This window comes from Fringilla coelebs, assembly GCF_963513975.1.
Source record: "Fringilla coelebs genome assembly, chromosome: 18".
Lineage (NCBI taxonomy): Eukaryota > Metazoa > Chordata > Aves > Passeriformes > Fringillidae > Fringilla > Fringilla coelebs.
The window spans coordinates 3,513,097-3,521,753 of record NC_140044.1 but is presented as its reverse complement, the minus strand read 5'-3'; positions in this window follow the sequence as shown (position 1 = coordinate 3,521,753).

The window sequence follows — 8,657 nt, the reverse complement described above, 5'->3', positions numbered from 1 at the left end:
TAGTCAGAATTTGCAGGCAAGGATCTTATATGTCCATCATTGCCATAATAGTGACAGGGAGAAAAATCACTGACTGCAGGGTAGCTGCAAAAAGCAATGAGGATTATTATAGGCTCCAGTTAAATTAGCATAAAATACGAATTAAATCATGATTATCAGGTTTTCCACTAAATCTCATAGATGTCTGACCAGCTAGAGTGTCATTCTGGTACCTTTTATTTACTTTTAGTTACTCTGAGAAAAGATGCATGAGTTATTCATGAATTGTAACCCCTGCTTTCAAACAGTTTCTATCTTGAGTTCTGAAAATGCACTGAGGCCTTAAAATTTGCAGACTACAATAAAAAAAGGTAAAAACGGCGGAATTGAGAACAAGGAGATGTGAGCAAGCAAAGTTGTTACACAGCTGGAAACTGGCCACCCAAGAAGATCTGGCAGAGAAAGTAAAGTATTAATAGCATTATTAATCTACTGAGTTTTACTGCCAGTAAAATAAGTAGAGAAAGCAAGATCAAGGAGAAGTTATGAGGCAGCAACACAAATAAAGTAACAAATTTACAGTTCTCAGGGGTATTGAGATTGTGGCTCCTGTTACCAAACTGTGAGAGTACACAAGGACAGCAGCTGTGCCAAGTGTCCAGATACTGCAGTTCGCAGTGGGATAAAGGGCATGACACTGTTTAAACTCAGTGCTCTTCTCATATGTGGTAAATCCTCCATGATTATTTACTACAGAAGCCATTTTTCATGGGTTTGAGGGGAGGGGTTGAACGCTGAGTTAATTAATGCATTTCTTCTACTCTCACTCCGCAGAGTTCTGACACTGTGGCACTGGGCCACTGGGACTTGTGTCTGTTTTGCCAAAAACTAAAAGTTGTTTGTCTGATGTTCTGGAGAGATTTTTTTTTCAGACAAACAGTTCCTGTGATTTCAGAATGTCTGAGACTGCCACTCATGAGGAGGCTGGGTCACAGTTCACACTGTGTGTGAAGAACTGCATCTTTCCAGTCCATCACCACTCAAGGCGATGCCACACCAGGCGCTGGAAGCCTCCATTGTGCTTCCAGCCTGTGCTTCACAGCAGTGCCTTGGCAGGAACTTGTTAAGCTGTAATTAAAGGGGCATGTTTTATTTCTATGAAGAAAATTCTGCTCTGAGCCTGAGGTTTTCTAATAAAGTTCAGGCTTATTTGCCAGTTTTCAGTGAAAAACTTTATTCGCTATTTTATTTGGTTGCTCTTGCCTTCCTGATAGTCACCATGACTCCACACAATGATTCGGTGACAAATTTTTCAGTATATGCTTTTTGGACATATTCTATGAGCATTTGGACTCCCTGAAAATGACACAGAGCTATTTTATTTTTATTTTATTTTAATGTTTTGTAGCATCAACTTAAAAGGCCAAAAGAGAGGGATGTGATTTTTTGATCCACTGCATATGCATAAGAAGTGGTTGCTACTTTCCTCTGTTCTGACTGTTCCTCGTCAAGACAGGTTTACACAGCTGGAAAACTGAAGGTCAGGTGGTTTAGAAAAAATTGACTAAACCAGGGAAATTATGGCCCAGGCTATTCCACATTAGCTGGCTTAGGAAAGGAGAGAAGAAAAAGCCCAACACATTGGTGATTCCAAAGCCTATTGGAGATTAGGGCTCCTGTGGACAGAGAACAGATGCACATTTCAGGCCAAAGGCCCAAGTAAATACAATATCTGGGACAATAACTTCAACACATAAGACTAATAAAACATCATATCTGCAGGGAAAAAAAAACATGTATTTTTTAAATAAACAGATGAGCCCTATCAACAAAACACATGTAGACAGAATTTCCCAGAAGTGAGAAAGGCAGACTATGAAAAAAACTATTGGGAAGAAGAGAATAAAAACAGACCAGCAGGAAAACTGAAACTCCATACATTAACTGTCAGAGAACCATCACTCCCTTTGTGATTCCTCAGAAACACAGGAAGACACAGAGCTTTCCTCTGCTGCTTCAACTTCTTTCCTCTTAGGAAAATAGTTTGTTAGTTTAGTTTGAAAATTCACATCTGTTTTATACAAACTCCATCAGTATTTTAAGCTTCAGCTATAAATGCTGTTAGGACATCATTTGCTGCTCACAGGATGGTTTATGATTGGGATCACGTACTCCCTTCTAGAATCAGGAAATTAAGCCAGAAATCCCTATCTTGATAATTATCTCTGAAATCAGTGATAAACTGAGTCTCATCTCCTGTGAGCTGGGCTCTGCCAAGGGTTCCAGGCTGCTGGTCCCTCCCAGACACTCCATGAGCTCAGGAATGTGCTGGGAATCCAAAGGTACCAGCCTCAAGAGGCAGGGAGAGCTTTGGCACTACAGGTTTATTTTTTTAGCTTGTCTGTTTGTAAGTAATTTGTTTGTTTTCAAAATCTTCCTACTTCCCCTTCCCCAAACTAACTTAAACCCAAGCAAGCATCCTGTTTAAAAGTAAATAAATAAACAAAAAATCTAGCTATGTAATCAAATCTCAAGTATGTTGCTTATGTAAGTGATCTGAACTAAGTCAGCATGAAAAATCCAGAGTTTGGGCATTTTATACCATTATGTTCTAGGTTTTGATTTTTAAAAGACTTTTTTCTTTCTTTGTTGTAGACTCCTTTGAACAACAGTTGCTGTACAGGGAGAGAGCATTTTAAGGTCTTTTCTAATCTCCTTCCAACACTGCAGAGCCCTGTTTTTGGGACTGTATTCAGACTTTCTTCTCTTTCTTCTTCCTGGGATTACTCAGAATTTCTTGGGTCCATAAAGCAAGTCCAGGGTGCTTTATTTACCCTTGGGAAACTGAGGATTCAGCAGTACAGGAAACCAAACCAAACCTTTTCAGTTGGTTTAATCCTGATAGATATTTTCCATGATGATTTAGGAAGCCACCATCTCTTTCTTTGATTCATAGGTGCCACTGAAGAGATGCTGATAACTCCCCACCTTGAAGGACCATATCTTAAACCAGTCAAAAAGTTGAAAAAAGCTGCATCTTGCATAAGCTTTAGTGCCCTGTCTCATTGGTATTTTGAAAAATGACTGTTTTGTCCGAGCTGGATGACTGGAGTTAAACTTCAGTGGTCTTACAGAATGAAAGCTCTGTCTTTGGAGCATTTGAAATGCATGGTTGGTTTTATTTTCCTCTTAATTTTTTTATGCTGGCTGTATTTACATTTTATGCCCAGATGGTTTTCTTTAACTTCTTAGTATAACTTACATGTAACATCTTGCAAAAGCTTTGTTTTCTTGATTTATGCCTCTGTGTTTGAATAGTTTGAAAACTTTGTTAGGGCACCTAATGGGGAAACTGCTTTTTTAGCACTGTGGATAGCTGTTCTCTGTCAACAGAGAACTGGAAACTTGTGGTTTGTGTGTGTGGTTGGACAGGATTACAGTCATGTCATGTTGGGGGTTTAGATTTTATCCTTGAAGAAGCCTAAAACCTTTACTTTCAATTGAAAATGTTCTTTCATAGCACATTAATAGCTCTGAAGTCAAGGATCAAGTAAGCTATTTATATTTTTCATAAGGAGACAGATTCTTCCACTATAATAAAATGCCATAGTAGATGCCAAGGCCTGTATGAAAAAGATAAAGATCAAATGAGCTGATAGGTGTGACATGAACTACTCATGAAAGGAAAAGCCAGCTTTAGGTAGAACTAAAAAAGCTCATTGAGTAGATAAAAAGCCTGTAAATACCACTGGCTATAACCACCTTGTATACAGCATTACCTGAAACAAAGGTTTGCAAAGAAATATTAACAGAAAATTCTAAAATTACTCTGCAATCTGATGTGCAAGTCAGATGTTCAGCATTACAAGAGATAATTCTGTTCTATGAGTAAAAGCACCTGCTTTGTGATGGCAGCCTAAAAACCAAGGATGTTAAATCCAGAAATCCATGAATCCATCCAGAAATCTTAAATTGAACTGGCAGCTGAGGGTGTTCTCAAAACAGAGTAACAGAGGTTTTCTCTCTTCTGCATCTGGGGAGGGCCTGAGGGCTTTTGACATTACTTGAAAGATGAAGTAAAATTGTGAATGAAATTATGCAGCTGGCACAAGGAATTGATTTCTTATCAATTATGACTATGCCAGTTATAAAGTGGTTTAGCTGCAGTGACTAACAAATATATCTGTTCCATTGTTGAACAAAATGAAGTAGAAATGTTCACCAGCAATGGAGGGCTCTCAAAAGGTGCTGTTGCCAGAGTTCCATTTCTTTTAGGGCCAAGAAGAGTAGAAAAGCATCTTGTTTTTGTATAATGTTAATGTAGTAGAAATTAGGCCAGGTATATCAAATTTACTGTAAATTTGCCACCTGAACTGCTGAAGTCTGAGCTGCATTGGTAAAATGAAGATATTGACAGTTGCACCTTTCCAACCCACTGAGAGCTTTTCATAGAGGAAGGACTTCTGTGCAGCCCCAAGGAGATGAGATCTCTTTGTTCCCTCCTTTCAGTCTGAAAATCCTTCCATACACAGCAGCTCACACCCCCTTCGGCCAGAGCTTAGAGGAAAATACAATGTTAAATTCACTGTGCTGGTAAAACGTCATTAGAAAAGTTGGTAACAGGAGTTTTCACTAAATCAGGATTTGGAAGTTTTGTAAACCTGCTCTCTGCATTCATCTCGAACACCAGCACATGCCAGCACTAGGAACAACCTGAGGTATGATGGGATCTGCAGCTTTGAGTGGAAGAACAAGTCTTATTTTCATTGACCACAACCTTTGTGCTTGCCAGGGTCACACAGCCCTGCAGACCAGCATTGGTAAAGTATGAATTTTTATGAATCAATCTTCTAATCAATTAATTTAGTTGGAGAATTCAAATCCTTTTAGTCTGTAAAAAAAACTATTAAGATTTCATTGCTTTTAACACTTTTTTACATTTCGGGGGTTTTTTGTAGAATAGCACATGATTTCCCACAACAGCAGAAAAAAAAGACTCATAGGCTGAGGATCCCTTGAAGCCATTTACAGTGCTTTATTTTTTTATTTCAGAGTTGATTGTGTTTAATGCAGACTTGTGGTCTGTTTTAAGTTGTGCTATACTATGATAGAAACCTTTGTCTCCCAAATGATGTTAATTCTCCCTGCATCCCATAATTGATTTCTCACTTGGGGGGAAGGGAGAGTACCTGTGAATACATTCCAGTTCTGTAAGATTCCCCTTAGGAATGCTGCTGGAACACCAGCCCTGAGCCTTCCCAGAAGAATGTGGGATGAATTTAACTTTTCAGGGGGCAAAGATATTTAAAGCAATACAAGCTATGTAAAGAACTTAGGGATAGTCAACTGAATAGTTTTGTGTTGACTCCAGCTCTCTTATTGTCACGCAGTGATCAAGGGGGGGAATATTCATGTGAGGACATGTGAAAAAATGGCTCTTTCCCTTTGTATATCTTCGGGGCTTTTTTAGGACTTAGGGGCTTTTTTAGACTTGGCCTTACTGCAACATAGTTACTGTTGCTGCAGTCCAATCTGGAATCTTTCCATCAGAAATGCTATTTTGATCACTGACTCCTAAATGGTCCATATCTCATTGTTCTGAAATTTGTCACATCCAGAGCTTGGGAGGCGAAGTAAATCCCATTTAATTTTAGATCGATTCTTTGCTGTGCTAGACTCCAGATTTGGTTTTGTTTTGACTTAAGATTTCTATCAATTTCTGAAGCCAGAAACATCAGGGAGTTGCAGGGGTGGGTGGCACAGTCATCTGAATGGCTCAAGCGACCTGGTGTGGGATGTGTGCCTTGCTGCAGGCTAGGACATGCTGTGTTACCCCAGAGACAATGGCAGCAGTGCATTGCAGGTGCCCTGGAGCCTCCCTGTAGGAATCCATGGCAGGCTGTGTTTGCACCCCTGGACAGTCAATTCCAGCTGCACTGGACACCCCTCAGGGGACAGCAAACTGCTCCTGCCCTGAGCTGCCAAAGGCATTGAGGAAGGTGCACGAGGAGTGTCACTTGTGGCACCACTCCAGTTCATGTTAAAGGTCCAGCACGTCCAGAACAGCAGCTGATGGTCCTTAACCACTTGTTTAACCCTAAACAAGACCTGGAAGATGTTTGGCCACGTATTGGTACCCAGCAATAGGACTGTGCTGTTTTCAGCATCCCAGGGATATGCAGAGCTTTCAGCATTCTCAAAGGCCACTGTGATGACATGACACGGGAGGGAAGGTGTCCTCTCCCTAGGGCAGGTGCGGGCAGGTATCCCCTCCCCAGCCGGCTCCGGGACAGGTCAGGGCTGTAATTGTTGGTGGTTCCCGCAGGTGGCTCCCGCTGCCCGGCAGGAGCTCCTCTGTCACATCGCGGTGTGCCACGTTCCAAAGGGCAGCGACAGAGACCTTAGCCCGGTTCCCACGGGATAGCCAGCACCCAGGGAACACGCACTGCAGGGAGGGTGCTGCAACTTCAAGAAGAAGCACACCAACTCTGAGAGCAAATTAATGCACACTGTGACCAGCAACTGGTAAATTTATCTAACAGGAGCAGCTGAGGGAGCTGGGGGGGCTCAGCCTGGAGAGAAGGAAGCTCAGGGGGGACCTTCTGGCTCTCCACAACTCCCTGACAAGGAGGGTGCAGTGACCTGGGGATTGGGCTCTTCTCCCAGGTAGGGAAAGAGCAGGACAGGAGCAAATGGCCTCAAGTTGCACCAGGGGAAGTTTAGATGGGAGCTTAGGAAAAACTTCTGCACTGAAAGGGTTGTCAAGGTTGGCAAGTTATTGAATAGACCACCCAGGAGAGTAGGGGAGTCACCATCCCTGGAAATGTGCAAAAAATGTGTGGGTATGGCAGTTGAGGAGGTTTAGTGGTGAACAAAGTGGTGGTGCTGGGTTGATCGGTGGACTTGATGACCTTAGAGGTCTTTTCCAACCGTAAGGGTTCTGTGATTCTCTGATTCTACAGAAGTATTGTCAGAGCTATCCTAGAAACACTCTCTTGATGCTATTGTCCAGGAGGCAATGATAAGATTTCTCTCTTTCTGGCCCCATTTTTTGCAGTGTCATTGTAATTAAACCAAGAATGGTGAGGATGTTTTGCTCAGAGGAGCTCTTCTTACACAATGTGTTCTTGATGAACACAAAAGGGAACATCTGGTACACAGAGCACATAGGCAATGCAACTACATTTTATAACTTATCCAGCATGGATGAATTTTCATAATGCATTAGTCACTACTGTGTGAATTAAGGTGGGGAGAAACAATGGATGTAGGCACAGAAAAGATGAGCATAGCTGTTGTGAGGATTCCATGGATGACAGGGATATCCAGGGGAAGAACTGCCTGATGGCTTTCTCTGAAGACCTCCTGTGTGTAATTGTTCTGTTCAGTGAGTGGCTGTGTTTTAACTTCTGTTAAATTTCCCAGAGGACCTCCTCTGGCTATTTAGAAGATGTTACTGCAGTGGAACATTCTCTGTCTGTATTTTCTTTCTTTGCACTTTAAATCTTACAGGACCTATTGTTTCCCCAAAATGTTTTACCAATTCCTTTCCTTCCTAAGGAAATTCTTCCTCTGATCATTTCTAAGCAAATCCTTTATATCATATGTTACAATAAAGCTTTTCTCCTGGTTCTATTGGTACACTGCCACTGAATTTAACTGGACCACATTGGTGTAATTGAGAGCAGAAGATTGGTTCCTTTAATGTTTCTGTACAAGTAATCTGTTTCTCCGATCAGGATTTTTTTCACTGCTTGGAATTTCTTCAAATTTGTCAACATCTTCAGGGTAAGGAGGTTCTTCCAGTTCTAATACCACCTGAATTCTTTTTGAAGCACAGAACATGTTTCCACAGGCATGCTATTAATTATGGATATTTCCCTAATTCTACTTCTGTGAATATTGTCCAAGAGTTCACATCTGCCTATCCACATCTGGTATAAATAAAAAAAGGTTTGCCATTTTCCATATCAAACACGTAATAATGACCATTTTGCTTTTGTTCTTATTTTTAAATCAAAGTTTATAAATCCTTTTTCACATAATCTCTTAAGCCTCATAATATTGGGCAGGATGAGGCAGCTTTTTTATGCCTTACTTTGCTGTATTTACTTTCTTGCTTCTGGACAACCAGTGATTTGAGGTCTGAGACTTTTGTATAATTTTCCTTTTCATAATTTTCTCCATTTGGAGCTAAAATAACCCATACATAACTAGAACCAACAAAGTTATACAAAACTTTTTCATAAGTGGGAACACCAAGCACTTGTTGGAACACCAAGCACTTGTTGGAACACCAAGCACTTGTGGATGCAGAGGTTGTGATGGCTTTTTGTGTCTTTCCATTTGAGGAGCTCAATGCAAATGATTCCCTGTGAGCAAAGGGAGCATTAAGAGGCATTGTGGAGCTAATGGTTGAATTACTTTTTAAGGAGTGTAATTTTACCTGTTCCTCCTCCCAGCCAAGACACAAACGTGTATGTGCACAGAACCCTCTGAACTGCTGCTCGTGCCAATCTCCTAATTGCATTTGTACTTACAAGTTTGGAGATTTGAGGTAACTGCTACAGTCCTGGCTCAGCTTCCCAGTGAAGTATTGCTCTTCTCAGACTGTGGTTTCCTAACACAGGTGGGAACAACCCTGGCTCCCTTTTCCCCATGTAGTTGCTCACCTCAGT